The sequence below is a fragment of the Lagenorhynchus albirostris genome, chromosome 11 (genome assembly GCF_949774975.1).
Source record: "Lagenorhynchus albirostris chromosome 11, mLagAlb1.1, whole genome shotgun sequence".
NCBI lineage: Eukaryota > Metazoa > Chordata > Mammalia > Artiodactyla > Delphinidae > Lagenorhynchus > Lagenorhynchus albirostris.
Window position 1 is genome coordinate 13,598,912 of NC_083105.1, and position 23,703 is coordinate 13,622,614.

General features: G+C 42.1%; 1 pseudogene; it reads left to right on the forward strand.

Annotated features, from left to right (window-relative positions):
• Positions 1 to 1,904: 1,904 nt before the first annotated feature.
• On the forward strand, positions 1,905 to 2,000 carry LOC132530148 (U2 spliceosomal RNA; annotated as a pseudogene).
• Positions 2,001 to 23,703: the final 21,703 nt, after the last annotated feature.

Consider the following 23,703-nt stretch of genomic DNA (forward strand, 5'->3'; position numbering starts at 1 on the left):
TAGAAAAAAAATTAAATTATACACTTTATTTATTTATTTATTTTAGCGGTACGCGGGCCTCTCACTGTTGTGGCCTCTTCCATTGCGGAGCACAGACTCCGGAAGCGCATGCTCAGTGGCCATGGCTCACGGGCCCAGCTGCTCCGCAGCACGTGGGATCTTCCCGGACCGTGGCACGAACCCGTGTCCGCTGCATCGGCAGGCGGACTCCCAACCACTGCGCCACCAGGGAAGCCCAAATTATACACTTTAAATAGATGAATTGTATGGTGTATAAATTACCTCTCAATAAAGCCGTTTCTTAAAAAAATCAATCAAGACAACCAATTAATTAGCTCAGTCAGACAATTGTCATTGCATCATTAAGATAGTCAGACACACCAATCAGACATTTTTGACTCAGTCCTTTCCTTTGTCTGGATATGCTAACCGTCCCAAAATAGAGTATCTTACAATGGCAATCATTTATTTAGCTCATAAATCTGTGGGTCCCCTGGGTGGTGCTGCTGGGCTGATCTTTCTGGGCTAGTTCATACGTCTACAGTCAGCTAGTCAGTCATCTGGGGGCTGGCTAGTTAGAGTGGTCTCCACTGCAGTGATTCATACCTGCCTCACGTGATCTCTCCTTCTCCAATGGGCTAGCCCAGCTTTGTTCACATGGAGATAGTGGAGTTCTAAGAGGTTAAGTAGAAATCTGCCAGACCTCTTGAGCCCTACCCTGAAATTGGAAATTGGAACGCAGTCACTGCCACCACATTCAGTTGGATAAGGAAGGTCATAAAGCCAGTCAGGATTCAAGGGGGTGGACGTATGTCCGTGAGAAACCACATTGCAAAGGGCAAGGTTATAGGAGGCATTAAATAATTGAGGCAGCTTTTGTAATCAATCTATCCCATAGTCTTTGGGGCCATAAATCTAGCTTTTAACTTAATATTAACCACTCATCTTACAGGTAGCATTGGCCACGTTTATTGCTTCTTCTTGCAAAAGAGATCAGGCATACTTGACCTTCCATCAGATTTCTTAGTTGAAATTAGATTTAAAACTTCTCTAGGCTACTTATTTCAAAAAAAAAATGTTAAGGTTAAATACAAAGAGTATAGTATTCCATACTTATTTCCATGGATATAAATAAGGCAGAGTTCAAGCTACCACATACTAGAGAGATCTGAGATTTCTCAGAATTAAAAAGCTATTTAGGGGGACTTCCCTGGTGGCACAGTGGTTAAGAATCCACCTGCCAATGCAGGGGACACGGGTTCCAGCCCTGGTCCGGGAAGATCCCACATGACACGGAGTAACTAAGCCCATGCGCCACAACTACTGAGCCTGCACTCTAGAGCCCGCGAGCCACAACTACTGAAGCCCACATGCTACAACTACTGAAGCCCATGAGCCTAGAACCCGTTCTCTGCAACAAGAGAAGCCACCGCAATGAGAAACCCGCGCACCGCAACGAAGAGTAGCCCCCGCTCACTGCAACTAGAGAAAGCCCGCACGCTGCAACGGAGACCCAACGCAGCCAAAAATAAATAAGTAAATAAATAAATTATTTTTTAAAAAATCTATTTAGGTAATACCTTCCTTGGAATGAAAACAGAGTACAGAAAATTCTTACATATCCAGTGTAATTCACCCATTCCAATCCGGTCAATTTATTGTGACCCCCGTGTAAGACACTGGGGATACAAGAAAGAACAATACCCCATCCTTTCCTTCCAGGAGCAGGTTAAGGTGAGAATAGGAAAAGAGAAGTTGCATTCTAGAATCCAAAGGGTGAGAGAATTTCAAGAAGGATAATGGCCAGTGAGCGGCACCAAAGGCATCTGAGAAGACGGCTAGAGTGGCAGTGAAAAGGATCCATTGGATTGGGCAGAGCTCATTCACTCTATAAATGTTAGCTGATTGCTTCTCAGCCTTTTGGCTAAGACCAAGTGTAGTATCTGCTCTTAGCAGTTTAATATAAATGTTAGTTGAGAAGTTACAATGTGCTAGGCCCTGTGTTGAATGCTAGAACACAGAATTAGTTAAGTCTCCTGGATCTCAAAGAACAGGCCAGCGGGAGAAAATAGACATCGAAATATAGCAATACAGTGTGAAAAGGTGTTTTGATGGAGGTCATCGGCCTCCTTACAAAGTGTGCTTTCAATGGAAAGACAGCCACAGCAAGAACAAGACTGCTGCAGGATGGGTAATGAGGGAAAGATAAAGGTAATAATAGTAATTGAGGAGAAGAAGAAATCAGGGAGCAGCTTGAGGGCAAGGTTGAGTTCCGGGAAGTTTTCGGCTTGTTTTGTCTTTGCTTTTATTTTGGTATGTATTTTGCCCAAATTTCACAGTATGTTTGAAGGTTACCGGAAGAAACCAGTAAAAAAGAAGAGCTTGAAAGTAGAGGGAGGAAAAGCAATAGCATTGCCTCCTAGAAGGGAACTGGATCCAGGACACGTGAGGAGGATTTATTTGGAAAGGAGTGGGACCACTTCTTCCTCTGAGCAGGAAGAAAAGGAATAAACTGGGGCAAGTGCTCATATTTTTTTAACCAAATATCTGAACCAGAGCAGTTTGGGTCACTTGGGGTCAAATAGAGGCAGTCTAGAGAGATTTACTTCGGATTCAAAAATATTGCCATTTCCAGTTATTTCTGAAGTTTACTGGAAGAACAAAACAGAATTATTGAAATTGGGAGCTTCCAGGAAAGCACTGACATGTGTTTGCTTATATATTCTTTTTCAGAGATGGATGTGAGGGAAGTTGAGAGAAATCATGGCAGCATGTCTCCATTTTCTTGGTGGGGTTAGAATAAGGTCATCTGTCGAGAGTAGCGGGGTGTAGTGAAGCAGGTAGCTTTCAGGAGAAAGGCAATGAGTCGGATCAACTGACACAAAGGTGGGAAAGGGTGCCAACCAGGGGTCATCTCCCCAATTACTGGGAACATCTGAAGAGGGATTTATATATTCTGGGATAGAGGCTAAACAGGTCATGCTGGTTTACGGCAAGCCTAATTAGGAAAGTTAATCAGATGCAAAATTATCCCAGTGAATTCCTGCGTTCCAAAGTTCAAAAGTTATGATTTGAGGGTTGCCCGCTCTTTTGGACCCTGTACGCTGCCAACTCTCCTCTGTTACTGCAGAGAACTGTGTTAGTGCCATAGAGTGTCTCTATATACAAATGTACAAGGCATGTCTCACTTTTCCTGGGTGCCACTTGTCTCTAGGCTAGCTTGTTGTCTTGAAAACAGTAGTACTTGTGTTTGTGCCTGGAAGAACCGCACAGCCAGACAAGAAGGCTACCAAGCCTTTGACGGTGTGTGAGTGATATGTGTACCGTCCTCATTCCTAAAACTACGTACTCTCCGTCTCCAAAACGTCAGCTCCAATACCTCTTATTAAAATATGCTTTCTTATTTGCTAGGAGCAAATAGTTGAGGGAGATAGCTGACATTTTTATATGTTTTCCTTTCTTCCCAGTAAAGTTTAAAATGACTGTACTAAAAAAGACTCGCTGGCTACTTTATTCATAATCTTGATGTAGTTAAAAAAAAAAAAATCCCAGTACAGGTTTTGGAGTCAGACAGTTCTAGACTAGGAAGTCAGCTCTGTTATCTGGGGTCTGTTAGGTCTGCTGAGCGTCTGTTTTGTTCTCTGTATTACTGGGCTAACTATACATACACAGACATGTGCACAGTGTGTGTCAACAGACAGTAGAAAGATAGATGATTGATAAAGGCAGACAAATATTAGAGATGATGATCGCAATGATGATGCAGATAGATAGATACTATGATAGATAATAGTGAAGGAGAGAGAGAAGAAAAATGCACATGTAATTCAAAGTACACTAGTTAAGAGCACAGGCTCTAAACTGCCTAAATTAAATCCAAGATGTTTCCATTACTAGCTATGGGAACTTGGGAAAGTTCTGCCTCATAGGATGGTTATGGGGATTAAACTTAATAAGCCTTTAAAATCCCTCACCCATAGCCATATTAATAACCAATAGTTATTGCATGCCTATTTTGTGTCAGCGTCCAAGCTAAGCAATCTATGCACAGTAACCTGCTTAACTCTCCCAAGATCCCCATGAGGAAAAAATTGTCCCCATTTTCAGACGAGAGGATGAGAGTCCAGGCAGCATGAATAGCCAGGAGGTCTATGTATTGCCCAACTCTATGGCTGCCATCCACAAATGGAAATTAAGTAACTTGCCCAAGGTTATATGGGAAGCAAACAGTGGATCAATTACTTAAATCCAGGTACACCTAATATCTAAATAAATCTGTGTTTTTAACCCCTAAACACCTTCTACCATAAGCACTATTTATTATGTTACCCAAATTAGGCTGGTTGAAAAATCAGTTTATTGTTCAGAAAGGTAAAGAAGAAGGGGGGAAAAAACTGTTGAAAAGATTATCTTGACACGTCTCCCTTTCTTCTCTGACCCTCCGTCTGGGGCACTGCACAAATTCCATTAGCAAGCCTACCAAGCCAGCTTACAGAGGATTTAAATTGTGTGTGTGTGTGTGTGTGTGTGTGTGTGTGTGTGTGTGTGTGTGTGTGTGTGCGCGCGCTTAAGCTCCGGTTGTTCCCTACTCTCGATTAATTGGGTGTGGCTTGTCCTTTGCAAATCCATCTGCCAATGTCCCTTATTTCCCAACCAGTAGCTACTGGCCACTCTTGCCTCTCTGTCCTTTAGTGTTTGCCAGGGAACAAACGCCAACTTAAATCATAGCCCTAGGAGATCTGAATTAGGAAGTCCGTGCGCTGTTCTCTTCCTCCTTGCTCTGACAGATTCCATGGCTGAAGGTCCAGACCTCAGCACAATCAGAAGAGTGAAGACACTCACCAGCATTTAGATAATCCGACCTGGAATAGACACTGAAGGTACCAGCATGCAGGCTCCAGCTCACTCAGAGGTTGTCAGCATCTCACCCTAGCCTGCTCTTCCACCTGAGACTTCAGCCCACTTTTTTCCCCCTTCTTAGAGTCACCTCCAGATAACATATGTATGTGCACCAAAGGATTTAAAGCAGGGGAGTAACATAGCCAGACTTGCATTTCAGAGAAAAATCATCTGACAGAAGAATGGATTGGAGTAGGGACAAAACTAGAAAAGGGAACTGGAAAAAGCTATTGCAACCTGGCTAGAAGTCAGATTGAAAAGTAAAAATGGAAGGACAGGTATGACTCTAGACATACCGGAGGAATTTCCTTATGTGACTTCCCCCATTTCTCCCATTTTGCCCCAACCCCAGGCTAGAAATAGTCTCTTTCTTCTCAGAATGCCTTTTTTTATTGATAATTCTCTTATGGTCTTTACAATTTTCACCATCCATTAGAGCTTTACCTACCCAACTGGATTGATGCTTTTGATGACTGGGACTTTGACTGATTCATTTCCCCTCATTGACCCAGGTCAGAGTTAGCCATAAATAAATAAATTCATAGAATGAATTAATCTTTATGAGTTAGGAAAGAAAGATTTTGGCAAAGCCAATGAAGGGTAAACCTGAAAAGAGAGCTGTAGCAGTTACTATTGCTACATAACAAACCATTCCCAAAACATACTAACTTAAAACAGCAACCATGTTTTAGCGCTTACAAATTTACAAGTGAGATGGGTGGATCTGCTGACCTCACTCTTGTGTCTGTGGTCATCTGGCAGTCAGCTGAGGACTGACCAAGTGAGACAATTGTCAGCTGGGCAATGAGGACACCTGGACCACGTGTTTCTCATCATCCAGCACGCTAGCCTGGCTTGGTTCTCATGGTAGCAAGGCAAGATTCCAAGAGAGTAAACAGAAGTGTGGGAGGCCACTTGAGGTCTGAGCACAAAACTGGAACAATATCATTTCTTCTGTATCCAATTAGCCAAAGCAAGTTGCACAACCAGCCCAAAGTCAAGAGGTAAGGAAATAGAGATGGGGAGACCTGACAAGTCACTGTTAAGGACATAGAAATAGGGAGGGGTAGATAATTGGGGGCATCTACCATGGGGAATTTCCAGACACAGTTTTGGTTGAGGCAAGATAATCCCTTATCAGCAGTGACCAAGAGAGAGATTTGCTTAATGATTACAGACGATGATAATGATGATGATGATGGTGATGATGATGATTATAAAGATAACACATCACAAGATTTCTTCTCCATAAATCTCTTAGGTAAATAGAGATTTTGGGGGGATCCCCATTTTACAGATATGGAAATATAGTTTTCAAGCAGGGAAGTACCTTACTCAAGGTTATCTATCTACTGACATAATAAATAGCAAAACTGGCAACAAACATACAGAATCACCTTATGGAATGTGGGACAGCTGGCTCGGGACCCAGCTACAGGGAAAATTTGACAGAGGTTTCCCTACTTGGCTGGGAACTGCAGAAGACTTTTCACTGAGGTTTCTTCTTCCTATTGCATCATCTTTCTCTTCTCATCCCTCTTGACTATTCCTATTCCTGTTAAGTCTGTTTTTCAGATTTAGTTCATAATGTTTTATAATAAGACTTTTTCACTGCTTTATAGAGATATGGAGAGGATTAACACATCATTTAATGTTTTCAAAATGCCTTCAGCACCTTGGAATTAAACATGTCACGTGCAAATAAATAAATAAAGGCTTTAGAGTAGAGACATTGGTCTTCTCTGAATTATATGCTCAGAGCGTCTAAATGCATGCATGCACACAGACAGCTGAAAATCTGCTGATTCCACTAGACAGGGACCAGGCGACCCTAAAATTTGCTCTTTCACATGTGGTATTAGAAGGAAGAGGTGCAAAACAAAATTCCATCACCCACCACATTTTCTATATATATATATGGAGGAGATGGAAATAAAGAAAAAATGCTTTCCTTAATGTTTGTTAATGCAAGTACACACACACAGACACACACATCTTTTTTTCTTTTTAACATCTTTATTGAAGTATAATTGCCTTCCAATGTTGTGTTAGTTTCTGCTGTATAACAAAGTGAATCAGCTACATGTATACATATATCCCCATATCCCCTCCCTCTTGTGTCTCCCTCCAACTCTCCCTATCCCACCCCTCTAGGTGGTCACAAAGCACCAAGCTGATCTCCCTATGCTATGCAGCTGCTTCCCACTAGCTATCTATTTTACATTTGGTAGTGGATATATGTCAATGCCACTCTCTCACTTTGTCCCAGCTTACCCTTTCCCCTCCCCGTGTCCTCAAGTCCATTCTCTATGTCTGCGTCTTTATTCCTGTCCTGCCCCTAGGTTCATCAGAACCGTTTTTTTTTTTTTTAGATTCCATATATATATGTGTGTTAGCATATGGTATTTGTTTTTCTCTTTCTGACTTACTTCACTCTGTATAACAGACTCTAGGTCCATCCACCTCACTACAAATAACTCAATATCGACACACACGTAGCTTTCCTATTTTTTTTTCATCCCCTCCTTTCTCTGTTCCCTCTCCCCAAAACTCCTCTACTTCTCCAGGATCCAATCAGCTGGTGGGTGACTAAGCAATGAGGGGGAAGTAGAGGGTCTGCTTTAAAATAGAGACAGAAGAAAGTTTGAAGCTTACAAGCAGGCAATATCTAGTTTATTAGCACGTTTTTATACTGGTAACCAGTTTATTGATAACCTCTCTGGTTACTGCAGAGAGGGTTTCCACCCATGCTATCCAGTCCTACCTTCCTGACTCAGCTAAATATCCCCCTGAGAACTCAGCATGCATGGAAGCCTGAGGTTGGAGGGAAACTCTGGAACTCATAATTTAGCTGAAATTACATGTGGATTGAATATGCCTTTGTGGGTTTCCCTAAAACCACTTAAAACATCTTCTCTTTGGAAAATCCATTTCAAGTCCTAAACAAACTGATGTATGAATGGAGTTTCAGAGTAAAATTTATGGTTGTCAGGTGTCTGAATTTATACTCATATAAAGCAAGTCAGATGAGAAAAAGTCTCCAATGCACCCCTCCAACCACATGGTGCATTTTCAATCAACATTTTTAGAGCAGTTTTAGGTTCACAGCAAAATTAAGAGGAAGATACATGGATTTTCCATGTACTCTATGCCCCAACACATGCACAGCCTCCCCCACTATCAACATCACTCACCAGGATGGTACCTTTGTTACAACTGATGAATCTATGCGGACACATCTCATGACTACCCAAAGCCCATAGGTTACACTGGGGCTCACTCTTGGTTTTGTACATTCTATGGGTTTAGAAAATTTATAATGACATGTATCTACTATTATAGTATCCGACAGGGTAGTTTCACCTCCCTAAATCATGGTGCATTTTGGTGAATCATTTTTCCTTCAAGGCTGTTCTTGACTTTCATTTTGGCCAGATTAGAGGACTGGGCAGAATAACACATCCTGTGAGTGGCCCTAACCTCCACACAATATTAAATGAAACTAGGGATGAAAGATGTACAAAGAAACAAACGTGTACCGGGCATCTCCAGACACTGGTTAAATTTTGTTTTTCTGTGTCATCTCATTTAATCCCCCCTACCCTTCAGGGCTGGATATTTTTACCTGCATTTTACTTATGAAGTCAATGGGGCTAAATATGTTGCCTTAGGTCACTCACACAGCTCTTAAAGGACTGTAAACTCCTTAAGGACAGGGAAGTATCTCACTCATCTTTATATCTCCCTATGCCTCACACAGGACCTGGCAGAAAATAGGCCTTCGGTACATATTTCTGAAGGAAAATTAAGGAAATGGCAGAAATAGATTTGAAACCCACTCCTCTCAGTCTCCAAAATCTTTGCATGTTTCTACTGAACCAACCTCTATGTGTATGTATAACCACAGAGTTTTCATCCTGGCATAGGAAATACCCAAACCTGAAAACCTGTTAACCTATTTGTCGTTGTTAAGCTCCCTTCCTTCCTGAAAATGAAATATCATTGGAATCCATCTTCTTTGACAGTACAAGTACTTTTTACTCCTTAGACACCTGTATTCTCATTGCCTTTTCCTACTTCCAGAGTCAGGCCCTGAGCTAGAGAAATTCCCAGTAGATACATCCATGCTTCTCATAGAAAGACATTTTGAATAAGACCCTTGAATTCTTGGCAAATTACCTATTTAGTTTTCAGAACAATATACAGATAAGGAATTCTCATTTTGTTACTAATTAGGGTGTTGGACCCAACCCTACGAACCTCAACATGATCTTGCCCCCAGGCAGCATGTGGCACCAGTTTCCCACCCCTGTCTTCCCTACTCACTGAGCTTCCACCACAATGGCCCCCTTGCTTTGGGCAAACCCACACTGCTTTAACCACAGGGCCTTTGCACTTACTGTTTCCTCTGCCTGGGTCTCTCTTCCTGCAGAAACTATGTTTCTCACCTCCTTACTTCCTTCTGGTCACTGCTTAAATGTCCCCTTCTCAAGATGCTGTTCCTGACCACATGATCACAAATACCCTCCTCTACCTCGTCATTCTCTGTGCCCTTAACCTATTTGCTTTCTTCCCAGTACACTACTGACATAGCACAGGTGGATTTGTTTATTATCTTTTTCTCTTTCTCCCACTAGGATGTACATTCTTTATTTGCTCACAGCCTAGAACAGTGCCTGGAACTTAATAGGGACTCAGTATTTTTTGAACGAATGAGTAAATGAACGAATGGAATCCTAATGGCATGGACGGCAAACACGTGTGACTGCACTCCCTTCTTCTGTGTTCATTTCAGGCCTCACTAACTTGTCATAATAATCATTCCTGATAAACCAAGATAAGAGCCTCAGAATCCTTTCCACACAGCACTCCAGCCAGCAGCCACCACCTCACTGAAGTCGGCACTTTCAAAGAAATATATTAACCCTGCTGAGGCCAGTGTGGTCTTCTACCCTGGGCCACAGATCAGGCAGTTGGACCCTCATTTGTCCCTCTGGCTTAAGGCCAAGACTATACCCAGCCAAGTGGCTTATTCCTTTGTGTCGTAATTTCCACTAAGTCCACAACCTGGACCTCTGTCTTGCCCCTGAAGCATACTGGAGCTGCCTTGGATGGCTCACAATAGCAAATTGTGCATTCTCTCTTCTCAAATCTGCATGCTGTGACTTCATTTGATAGCTTAAAAATAGCCATGGTGGAAATATTTACACTACAGAAATTAACAAGTGCTACAAATCGGGCTTTTTTTTAGGGGGGTGGGCAGTTGTTAGACCATTGCATCACTTCCTAACTTCCTAGACCTTCTAAGTTCCAGTAACTAGGGGAAATGTGGAAAACAAATACAAAGGGAATGTTTCTTTCCTTATCTAGAGCAGAAGTGGCCTAAGACATGCATGAGAGTCTTCCAGCCCAGGGCCCCAGTCTGGTTTCTGAGGGAGCTAGAGGTAAGGGAAGTAGAGCTCCCAAAAAGGAAGCAGTTTGGGTTACAGGAGAGACAAAGAAGTTAGCAGCTTGCCACAAGAAGGAGGCCACTCACCTCTTTGTTTCTTCCAAGGAAACTCCACTCTCCATCCTCATAAGCAGCTGGTAACTTTGTAAGAGCCCCTCCTTCCAAGTGGGGAGGTAAGGTGTGAGTGAGGGAAGGGACCTGGAGAGGCTCTGAAGGGCAGCATTTGTCCAAGTGCAGTTTTTCTACGACTTGCATTAGAGTCCCCTGAGATGCTTGTTAACATTTTCATCACCATGGCACTACCCCACACACATGTGCTGATCAACTCAGAAAATGGTATTTAGAAAAATGCATTCCAATGAGCAGAAGTGATTCTTAGTCTTGATAAAATGAAACAGACTCACTTAGGAAAGTCATTTAAAATGTACAAATCTGGGCCTCATAACAGGATATACTGACTCAGCAGGTCCAGGGTAGGGCCTTAAAACCTACAGTTTGATGAAACTTTACAGGTGATTTTGGTGCTAGTTCAAGTTAGACTTTGCAATAAACACAGATTTTGTTTTCTTTTTTTTTTTCCCTCACAGGATGAGCTTTTTTGAATTTCTAACTTCTTTGCCAGAAAATCTGGGAATTTTCATCAGACTAACGCTGCTAAACACATATTGGACACTTAATGTGAGCAGGCTTTGTTCTGAGCCTTTTTGTACAGATTACTTCATTTAATTCTCAAAGCAAGCCCACGAGGTGGAAATTTTTATTGCAGAAGCGAAAGCTATTATTTTTCCCATTTTACAGATGAAGAAACTGAGGCTTGGAGAAGTGAAGCCATTTCTATGAGGCCAAAAAGCTAATGAGGCAAAGTCAAAATTTACATCCAAGCAGTTTGATGCTAGGGCCTATACCCTTAATCATTAAGGATATTGCCTCCCAAAGACTTTCAGAATAAAAAGATTAAAAAATTAATTTAAAAACCTCACCAACTGAGCAAAAGAATTTTTTTTAATCCTAAACATTTCTCCAAAATGTCAAATTCCATTTTTATGGATTTTCCTCATATAGAAGTCTGAACTAGTTAAAATAGATTTATATGGGTGGAAAGCAATCAGAATAATTGGTTTGAGTAGCACAAAGTAACCAATAAATTAGCTTGAACATGACCTTTCTGAGGTGGCCTTCTATTTTGTTCCTATTCTCTGGCCCTGAATTGTCGCTCACTAATTGGTAGTTTGTTCTCAGTCGGGCTGCCGTTTCTGACACTGGGTAATGCATTATGAGATAATCTACTTTCTGTGACTTCACACAGTTCCCATGGCAACTGTCAATGCCATTTCCCTGCAGAACGGCTGCTTCATTTGTTCCAAATGTGTTGCAGGAATGTAAACATCTTCTATAAAAATGTTCTCTAAAATGACAGTCCAAGCAAAGGATGACATTTATATAATTACAAAAAGGAAACTATCTATAATTATCCGAACTTCTTTCCCCAGATTAAAAAAGGAGGGGTAGGATTTTTTTGGTTGTATTTTATTTTAACTTTTTTGTTTGGGGATAAAAATAAGGAAAAGGTTTACTTAACAAGACTAAATTGAAGAGACACAACACTTCTGTGAAAAGACCTTGTTCGTTAAAGCTTTAGTTCATTAAAGTCGAGGTGGCAACATTTCTAGAAGGAAGATATCCATCAACCCAACCACCCCAAATGCAAGGCAAGTGCTCACTGGGAGCATTGCCCCAGATGACCTAGACATCTTGACATTCAAGATTTTCTTGGTCGATGGAGAGAGTTCTTTATTTTTAATTCTTTCTGGCTAGCTATCTGTGTCCTCAAAGTGAGCTCCTGAGAAATTTCTCCAATCAAAACTTCAAGATGAAATCCCAAAGTGAAGAAAATCAGCATCTGGATTTTTTTTAATGCTTTACTGAGGTAGAATTGATATACAAAAATCTGCACATAGGGCTTCCCTGGTGGCGCAGTGGTTGAGAGTCCACCTGCCGATGCAGGGGACACGGGTTCGTGCCCCGGTCCGGGAGGATCCCACATGCTGTGGAGTGGCTGGGCCCGTGAGCCATGGCCGCTGAGCCTGCGCGTCCAGAGCCTGTGCTCCGCAACGGGAGAGGCCACAACAGTGAGAGGCCCACGTACTGCAAAAAAAAAAAAAAAAAAAAAAAACACAAGCCCAGCAAAAGACTGAGATTCAATTGGAAGTTTATAGACTGTTCCCCCTTCTTCATACCTTAGCACCACATCAACAGGGTTGCAGTAAAATAACTTAGTGGGTCACAGCTAAAAGAGCCGCAAGACACAGACTCTGAGAAGGAGTACTTAAGGAAGCCCAAAGTCAGGAAGAGAGACACAAACAAGGACACTAATGGATTTGAAGCCTCTGGCACCCGTAGCTACAGCAAACATTAAACAGAGTCCAACTTCTAGCCAGATTAACATAAATCCTTACACTAAAAGTCTGCTTACCCCAGCTCCTACTACCTGATACCACACATCTGGCTTTCAGCAATAATTATAAGGTAGGGCAAAAGGCAAGAAAAACCATCTGAAGAGACAAAGCAATCATCAGAACTAGACTCAGATATGACACAGATGTCAGGATTATCTTTCAGAGAATTTTAAATAACTATGATTGATATATTAAGGGATCTAATGGAAAAAGTAGACAACATTCAAAAAATAGAAGGCTAATGTAAACAGGTAGAAACTCTAAGAAACAATCAAATCATGCTAAAAATCAAACACAGGAATAGAAATGAAAGATTCTTCCAGTGGGTTCATCAGTAGACTCGACACAGGCAAGGAAAGAATCAGTGAGCTTGAAGATAGTTAATAGAAACATCCGAAAATGAAATGTATACAAAGAGAAAAAAAGAAAGGGAAAAAAATAGAGCATCCAAGAATTGTGGGACAACATCAAAAGGTGTAACATACACATAACTGAAATACTATAAGAAAGAGAGAGTGAAACAAAAGAAATATTTGAAGCAATAATGGTTGAGAATTTTCCAAGATTAATAACACCATCAAACCACAGGTCCAGAGAACACCAATGAGGATAAATGAAAACAAAAACAAAAATATTAAGACATTCATATTCAAATTGCAAAAAGACAAAGAGAAAAATCTTAAAAGAAGCCAAAAGAAAAATACACTTTACCTATAGAAGAACAGCAATAAGAATCACAGGGGACTTTGCATCCGAAACCATGCAAGAGAGAAGACAGTGGAGTGAAATCTTTAAAGTGTTGAAAGAAAAAAATCATCAACCTAGAAATCTATATCCAGCAAAATTATTCTCTAAAAATAAAGGAGAAATAATGACTTCTCACACAAACAAAATTGAAGGGATTTCATTGCCAAAACACTTTTCCTATAATAAATGTTAAAAGAAGTTGTTTAGGCAGTAGGAAAATTATATGGATCAGACTTGGATGTGCATAAAGAAAGGAAGAACAAATGAAGGTAAAATGAAAGCTTTTGTTTTTCTAATTCTTAATTGATCTAAAATATAACATTTTTAAAGCAATAATGGTAACAGTGTACTGGGTGACTATTCATATGGATAAGTGAAATTAACAGTAATATCACAATGGATGGGAACAAGGAATTGGGAATACTCTGCTATGAGGCACCTGTAGGACCTGTGAAGTAGTGTAGTGTTATTTGAAACCAGACTTAGATTATTTGTAAATGTATATCGCAAATTATAAATGGAGTGTCGTATCCTGAATGGGATCCTGGAACAGAAGAGGGTATTAGGAAACTCATGAGGAAATTTGAATAAAATATGGATTTTAGTTAGTAATAATGTATCAATATTGGTTCATTAATGATGATAAAGGTACTATACTAATGTAAGATATTAATTATAGGAGAAAGTAGGTGTGGAATATATGGAAATTCTCTGTGTCATCTTGTGACTTTTTTCATAAATCTGAATCTATTCTAAAGGTAAAGGGAAAAGAGTGAAACTCAGAGAGATGATCCTGCTAGTGTCAAGGAAGGAAGTGAACAAAGCTGCCTCTGGAGAAGGGCAGTATTTAGGAGCTGAGGAGCTCAGTCCTACAACCACAAATAACTGAATTCTGCCAAGAGCCAAAAGGAGCTTGGAAGAGGACCCCAACCTCCGACTAAGAATCACAGTGTGGTCAACACCTTGACTGCAGCCTGATGAAGCCTGAGCAGAGGCTCCATCTGAGCTGTGCCTGGATTCTTAACCCAAAAAAACTGTGAGATAATAAATTTATGTTGTTTTAATCTGTGACACGTGTGGCAATTTATTATGCATCAATAGAAAACAAAGGCACAAGGCTTCCCTGACTATTCTAACCCCAGTGTATATGTTTCCCCTGGGGCTACTTATCCCTTTTATCCATTCATCCAACTTACATATACTAAGACCTACTATGCGCTACACACTGTGATAAACAATGAGTAGAGAGTGGTAAATGAAATATACTCCTTGCCTTCTTGAAGCCTAGAGTGTGGTGAAAGACTCAAGCAAACATCATGTAGGTGCTTAATTTACAAACAATGGTAAGTTCTATAAGGGGAAAAAATAAGATGTGGTAAGAGAAGAAATTTTTAAATACAGGAGGATCAGAGAAAACTTCTTTGAGGAAATTGCAATTAAAGTTGAGACCTGAAAGATACATGTGAATTGGCCAGACAGCAAGCGGGAGCAGAGAAGATAGGTCCTGAGAAAGGAAGGAGCTGGAAGGTTTTTAGGACTTGAAAACCACCAGCCTGATGGAAAAACCAAAGACAAAGAGAAAATCTTGAAAAAAAGCCAGAGAAAACGGCCAGCATGGCTGCAGTGAGTGATCAAGGAGAGAGAGGCAGGAGGTGCGTGTGGAGGAACAGACAGAGGTTGACTGTGTAGGGTCCCAAAGGCGGGGATACAGATGTTAGTAATTTATGTTGAGAACTCTAGGAAGCCCCTGAAGGGTTTAAGCAGGAGGGTGCTCAGATTTGCTGTGTTAGAAAGTTCAGTCTGCTGATGGAGATCAGACCCTATGGGGGCAAGAATGGACTTGAATAGAACAGTGAGGAGAGGACTCCAGAAGCCCAGGTAGGAGACCAGCCAGGCAAAAATGGTTGCCATAGATACGAAGAGAAGAAGACCTGAGAGCAACTCAGTTGCTGGAGTAGCTGGACTTAAGGTGGGTTGATGAGAGCGTGAAGGAAACAGCAATGCCAAGGAGGACTCTGAGGCATCCTTCATCCTGGATGAAAAGCAGGTGAGGAAGGCTAGGGAAGATGTCCACCCATTCTCTTTCAGGACTGCACCTTTCTATTACTATTCCCTTTGCCTACATACTCTTCCCAGGCATCTTCACCGAGCTAGATCCTATTCTACCTTCAGAGCCCAGCTCAGGTGTCAATTCTTCTGGGAAGCAACCCCTGACCACTGAGCCTTGTTTCTCTTCCTCTTGTCCCCGAGCATCTGGGCACCACTCTCATAGCACAGAGTGTTCTATGACATGTCTGTGTACTCCCTTGTCCACAAAAGCAGGAAAAAAAAAAGCAGAAAAAAAACTTCAAAGCTCTCTATTTCCAACTAGAGTATATTTGGCACACAATAAAGTTTTACTGCATGAGCGAGTGGAGTAAAAATGTAAGAAAGATTCAACACTGAGAACCACTGGTCCTCAGCACACAGCCCAAATGTGAGGGATAAACAAGAGTTCTCCGACACACGGAAGCAAATGGCTTTAAAGGCGAGAAGTGAAGCTCATGCTCTGTACTCCAAGGCAAGACACCCTCGAAGGAGCTGAGAGCCAGTTCACAATTTTAAGAAATATGACTTATCTGGTTTCTTCATCTGGAACAGATTAGTTAAAAGTTATGGGGGTTGTCTCCCTGACAATAAGCACAGAGCAGGAAAACAAAATGCACTTGACTGTTGAAATTGGGGCATCTTCCCCCCAAAATGCAGCCAACGTGTGTCTATTCTCCAGCCTGTGACCACATAACTGCAGATTTTAAAACAAGGTAATTGTAATAATGAGCATTTACATTGCACTGTCCACATAGAAGATTCATCCAGTCTTCTTAGCAAATGTATGAGAAGTAAAGAAACTTCCTTTCAAGGAAGGATAAATTTAAAATTTTGGAGGTAAGAGGGGGTGAGGTTGGCACAGAATACAGAGGGAGAGGAATATGAGATGGAAGAGCACTCACAGGGCTCTTCACAGGTTTGGGGATGGTCTGGGTGGTAGTATAAGGGGCTCTGCTTTTGAGCCTTTGCTTTACAGTTATATGCAACAGTTTTTATTTGCATGTAGGAATTTTAAGACACAGTCTGCTTGCCCAGGGTTACAAAATGAGTCTGTGGCAGAGCTGGCTGGCACTTCGATTCAGACTTTGTGATTCTAAATCTGGTGCCACGTCTACTACTGTTTGGTGACATCGTTGCATAGCAAGTATCGCCATGAGCTGTGTCATAGTGCATCCTAACTAGTATCTATGCGTGACAGGGGTATCCAGGGAGGAGACGTGAGCATCTGCTTTGGTTAATACCACAAAGTTTAATAATAATGATGCCTTTGTTATTATTACTCTTATGGTTTTTGCAGTGCATGGATGTACACTGCCCCACTCTATGTATGTGGGATCTAGAAAAACAGTACAGACGAACCTATTTCCAGGGCAGGAATAGAGACGCAGATGTAGAGAATGAACATGTGGACACAGGGTGGGAAGGGGAGGGTGGGATGAACTGGGAGATTAGGTTTGACATAAATACCCTACCATGTGTGAAACAGCTAGCTAGTGGGAGGCTGCACTATAGCACAGGGAGCTCAGCTCGGTGCTCTGTGGTGGCCTAGATAGGTGGGATGGGGCGGGGATGGGAGGGAGGTACAAGGGGGAGAGGATATATGTATACATATAACTGATTCACTTTGTTGTACAGCAGAAACTAACACAATATTGTAAAGCAATTATACTCCAATTTTTAAAAATGATGATGACTGGGCTTCCCTGGTGGCACAGTGGTTAAGAATCCGCCTGCCAATGCAGGGGACATGGGTTCGAGCCCTGGTCTGGGAAGATCCCACATGCCACGGAGCAACTAAGCCCGTGTGCCACAACTACTGAGCCCGTGTGCCACAACTACTGAAGCCCGTGCACCTAGAGCCCATGCTCCGCAACAAGAGAAGCCACCGCAGTGAGAAGCCCGCTCGCCGCAACTAGAGAAAGCCCGCGCGCAGCAACAAAGACCCAACGCGGCCAAAGATAAATAAATAAATAAATATTTTTAAAAAATAAAATAAAAGATAAAATTAAAAATTGATGAGGAAATAAATTTTAAAAAAAAGAAAGAAAATCGCTCAATCACATCACAGCTGCCCTGCAAGACAAGTCGTATTGTTCCCGTTAAACAGAAAAGGAGATTCAGATTAAGTTAACTCATAGACTAGGTGGCGCTGAATTCATTTCTGCCTGATTCCAAAATGTCATTCTAGCCACTAGTCTCTTCTTATAAGGTAGGTCTCCACTCAACCTCCTTATCATGCTTCTTAGCAGTAAAGGATGGTGTGTGCAGGATTGCTCAGACCCTGACCCAGCAATCATCGTGCCTACTTACACAGGGGACAATTACAGAATGGCTATCAAGGCTGCACTTCAGCCAGAGCTTCCCATGAGCTGAATTCGTCATTGTGGAGTTCAAGTAAGATGCTGAGCGTGTGGCTCAGATCTCAGGGCTAAGCATCCCAATGCCTTCTGACACTGAGGGTGAACATGCTCAAACCGGCATGCGGCAAGAGAGACACAGACAGACAGAAAGACAGAGAACTGACTTCTCAAGAGGGCCCCTGAGCCCACCTACCCACATAGCCACCTGGATAAGAGGGTGGAGATGCTGGGGGTCATGCCTTTGTAGTCACAGTGACCTGGACCTCGGGCAATCTGATGAGTAATTCCACATCATTTTTCTTTCCTTACAGCGGTTCGATGCCTGAACCGCGCTGCTGGGAATAGACAGGGTGTTTACTCAAGACCTAGAAGGTGCTTTCTGTGTTGCTTCTGACACCAGCCTTAATGAGCCCAGGCAATGCACTGGCCTTCCTATCTTCTGTAGCACATCAACCTGATGTCTTCATGCAACGGTTCTCAGAGAGTTCAAGGTCCAGCTCTGGGTCATAAGTGAAAGTGACCCTTTCTCCCTTCCTTCCATGCATGTCGCATGGGCTGGTTCCCTCCTGGCATCGTACTAGACAGGGTCTCATGTGAGCATCACACTTAACACCCTCCCACCTGGAACCCCATGACGCTCCTGCAGGTACCCCTTTGCCTTGCCATGTTATTAACCAGAAAAGCTGAGGGTCATCTGTATCCTCGGAGATGCTAATGTGAAGAGCAATTGTGAAAGTACCTAAAGTCCAAGATCTCTCTCATATCCTGCTCTTTAAGTGTCTCCCTCAAGAGAAGGGTAACTGTCATCAGTTTGTAAACATTAAGCTGGTTTCCAATCTATAGAATAGCCTCTTACCCATTCCATCCCATGAGTAATTTTTTTCTTAATATATATACTTCCCCGGAGAATAAATCTCAGCACTCATCAATCTCCCTCCCTGCTTTATTTTTCTTCACAGTTCAGATCTTCTTTTCTACATATTCTGTTATTTACTCATGTTTTGTGGATGGTTTCTCTTTTTTACCTGCACTAAACGTATGCTCCGTGAGGCCAGGTCTTTTGGTCCGGTATCTTAGTGTATCTCCTATACCCAAACAGGGAGAGGCATATTCTTGTACTTGGTAAACATTTTTTGAATAATTGAACAAGTGAATATTAGAAGAGGAATTTTTTTTTACGTTTCTAGATATGCCTGACAAGGTGAGTTTTTTTCCCAAAAACGCTGTGCATGAGATCATAGCGAGTCATCTCCTATTTAAGCTCTTCCTAAATCTCTATATGAGGCAGCTCACTCAGTCTTCCCTGGGTTATTACTTCACATTTGCAAAAGTTAGATGTAAGATGTTCAACATTAGATGTTCAACAAGTTTTGAAGCCACGCCTAGTCTTGAACTTCCATTTTTGCCTAAGCCAGTCGGAGTTCAGTTTCTGTTGCTTGCAACCAAGATCAGTAGTGTAGAGAAGGGAGCAAACAAACCTGTTCAGCAAAGATTCCTAGTGAAAAACTCTGCTTAAAAATACAGACTAACGTTTACACAGCACTACTACGAGCTCACAGTGCTCTTTTGTGTGCTTTATATATATGAACCCATTTAATTCTCACAACCACCCTATGAGGTCAGGACTATTATTACGCCCACTTCATAGACGACGAAACCAAGGCTTAGCAAGGTAACGACCCGCCCAAGTCTCACAGCTGGTAAGTGTTAGAATTGGGGTTTCAACGTTAACAGGCCACTATGCTTTACTGTGCTCGCCAGCTTAAAGTCCATGTGAGAGGATCATGGTATTAGAAGAAAAGCTATCCAGAGTAATTGGACTGGCCCCTTTTTGTGTCCTATGAGATACCTGGAGATACAAGGACAGTGTGCCTATGGGGGATACCCTTGACAGGACATCTGAGAATGCCCAGCTCTGTGGGTAACGGACCCAGGTGCCCACACTGACTAGCTGCTGTGCCCATGCGAGCAGCTCAGACGCACATGGCCAGCAGGCTGGACTTCTAGCAGTGACCCCTACTGGCTAATCCCCACAAGCAGCTCTGGCCAGCTTTGACTTCAATCACAAAATCTTTTCCTAATTGAGTTTATTGCCTTTTTGGCAGCTCTCACCGGGCAAAGGATTACTGCTTGATAAAAGGAAAGTTTTTACTGACGTGGAGTATAGAAACTTTAACTTGTAGTTAGTGCAGTATTGGTCATACATGGGGAGGGTGGGTTCCTGATGTTAAAAACCATAGAGCACAGTTGGGGATAAAAAAACAGTAGAATATGGTTAACTGTCAAGAAAGGAAAAGCACCATTGTGTTCATTCCCTGCCTTAAAGTGGAGTAAACATGCAGCAATCGTTCTGGAGTCTAAACTGAGTACAAGTCTGATAGTAGGAGTGATGATTCATCCAGCCCTCAGCATGGATTTTTAGGTTGTACAGACCTAAATTCAAATGCAAGAGCCAATACGAGTTGCATGATATTAGGCAAGTGATTTAATTACATCAGAGTTGCTGTAAGATCAGGTTCCACCATGCTTAGCACAGAGTAGCTAAGAGTAGCTACACAGATGGTCATTTCCATTTCCCCTTGCTCCTGACACACTTTACAACTGTAAAGAATAATTACTCAGGGTTAAAGTACAGCAGGGAGTGCAGTGACAGAACAGTGTCTGGACATATTACGCTGAAAACACCCAGCAAAGTCCAAAGGGAAAAAAAATTAAAAGAGACAGTAGAAGAGAAGGAAAGAAACCAGTCCAGAAGAGTCTTTTTCTAACTCTTACCCTAACCAATGTAAATCACTCAACATGCCTGGGCCTCAGTTTTCTTGCCTGTAAAATGGGGGCATAGGAACTAGTCCATTTTATAATATAAATATTTAGAGCTATAAATTTCCCTCTGGGCATATCTTTAACTGCATTACAAAGATTGTTGTGTGGTTTTTTTTTCCATTTAACTCAAAATATTCTCCAATTTTTCTTATGATTTCTTCATTGACCCATGGGTTATTGAGGAATATGTTTCATATTCTGCAAATCATGGGAATATCCCAGATACCTTTCTGTTATTTATTTCTCATTTTATTCCTGGTGGTCAGAGAACATTTTGAGACTTGATTAATGCCCATTTTGGTGAATTCTACATGCACTTCAAAAGAGTGTGTATTTTGCTATCGATAGGTAGAATATTCTATAAATGTCAATAAGGTCAGGTTGACTGGTAGTGTTGTTCAGGTTTTCTATATCCTTTTCTGTCTACGTGTTCTATTAATTGCTGAGGGAGGAATGCCGAAATCTCTAATTGTAATTGTGGATTTGTCTACTTCTATTTTCATCAGATTTTGCTTCATATATTTTATGCTCTGTTATTAGGTATATAAAGAACAAGGACTGTCATGCTTTCTTTTGAACTGACCCTCTTGCCACTATGAAAAGCGTCTCTATATTCCTTTTATCCCCCAGCTTTATTGAGGTATAATTGACAATACAAAATTGTACATTTTTAAAATGTACAACCCAATTACCTGATATACATATACAGTGTGAAATATTCATCACCAAGCCAATCAACATATCCATCACTTCATAACTTTACCATTTCCCTTTTTTTTTCTTTCTTTTTTCATTTATGTAATGAGAACACCCATGATCTACTTTCTCTGGAGAACTGGTGTACAGCAATGTGACTGTAGTTGACAATATTGTATTGTGTGCCTTCCAGAGTCTACTTCATCTGATGTTAGTACAGCCACTCCAGCTTTCTCATACTTAGTGTTTACATTGCATATCATTTTCCTGCCTTTCACTTTTTACCTATCTCTGAATCTTAAATGAATTTCTTATGGACAGCCTAGAGTTGGGTTTTACTCTTTTTATCCATTCTGACAACCTCGGTCTTTTGATTGACCATTTATATTTAGACCATTTATATTTAATGAAATTATCAATATGACTGTCTATTTATCATCTTGCTATTTGTTTTCTATTGTCTCATCTTCTCTTTGTATTTATTTTTCTGCCTTTTTTAAAAATTATTTTGTAGCATTCCATTTTATTTCCACTGTTGGCTTATTAGATACAATTTCTTTGTTTTATTTTTCAGTGGTTTCTATAGGCTTTACAATATGAATCTTCAATCGATTATAGTCTATCTTCAAATATTGTTATACCACACATATAAGAACCTTACAATAATATACTTCCTTTTTTCCCATTCTTTGTGCTATGGTTGCTAAACATTTTACTTCTACATACATTATAAACTGCAGAATACATTGTTATTAATTTTTGCTTGAAGTAGTCAATTCTTTCTTAAAGATAATTTTTAGGAGAAGGGGGAAAGTCTTTTATATTTACTTACATATTTACCATTTCTAGAGTTACTTATTCTTTTGTATAGATTTCATCTAACATTATTTCTCACCACCCTGAATAATTCCTTAAATAAATCTTGTAGTACAGATCTACTGGTAATAAATTCTCTCAGCTTTTGTTTGTCTAAAAATGTCTTTATTTTGTTTTCATATTTGAATGATAGTTTCACCGAGTATGCAATTCTATATTGACAGTTTTTGAGTTTTGGTAGGTATATTAGTCTGCTTGGACTCCCATTAAAAAACATCATAGCGTATCTGCTCAAGGTAATAGAAGTGAGTCAGGAGGCTTCCGGGAAGATGGCGGAAGAGTAAGACGCGGAGATCACCTTCCTCCCCACAGATACACCAGAAATACATCTACACGTGGAACAACTCCTACAGAACACCTACTGAATGCTGGCAGAAGACCTCAGACCTCCCAAAAGGCAAGAAACCCCCACGTACCTGGGTAGGGCAAAAGAAAAAAGAATAAACAGAGACAAAACAATAGGGACGGGACCTGCACCAGTGGGAGGGAGCTGTGAAGGAGGAAAGGTCTCCACACACTAGAAGCCCCTTCACCGGCGGAGGCTGCGGGTGGCGGAGGGGGAAAGCTTCGGAGCCGCGGAGGAGAGCACAGCAACAGGGGTGCAGAGGGCAAAGCGGGGAGAGATTCCCGCACAGAGGACCAGGGCCGACCGGCACTCACCAGCCCGAGAGGCTTGTCTGCTCACCCGCCGGGGCGGGCGGGGCTGGGAGCTGAGGCTCGGCTTCGGTCGGAGCACAGGGAGAGGACTGGGGTTGGCGGCGTGAACACAGCCTGAAGGGGGCCAGTGCACCACGGCTAGCCGGGAGGGAGTCCGAGGAAAAGCCTGGACCTGCTGAAGAGGCAAGAGACTTTTTCTTACCTCTTTGTTTCCTGGTGCGTGAGGGGAGAGGATTCAGAGCGCTGCTTAAAGGAGCTCCAGAGCCGGGCGCGAGCCGCGGCTAAAAGCGCGGAGGGACCCCAGAGACGGGCATGAGACGCTAAGGCTGCTGCTGCCGCCACCAAAAGGCTGTGTGCGAGCACAGGTCACTATCCACACCCCTCTTCCGGGGAGCCTGTGCAGCCCGCCACTGCCTGGGTCCCAGGATCCAGGGACAACTCGCCCGGAAGAACGCACTGCGCGCCTCAGGCTGGTGCAACGTCATGCCGGCCTCTGCCGCCGCAGGCCCGCCCCGCACTCCGTGCCCCTCCCCCCCGCCCCGCCCCGCCTGAGTGAGCCAGAGCCCGCGAATCAGCGGCTCCTTTAACCCCGTCCTGTCTGAGCGAAGAACAGACGCCCTCCGGCGACGCAGAGGCGGGGCCAAATCGAAAG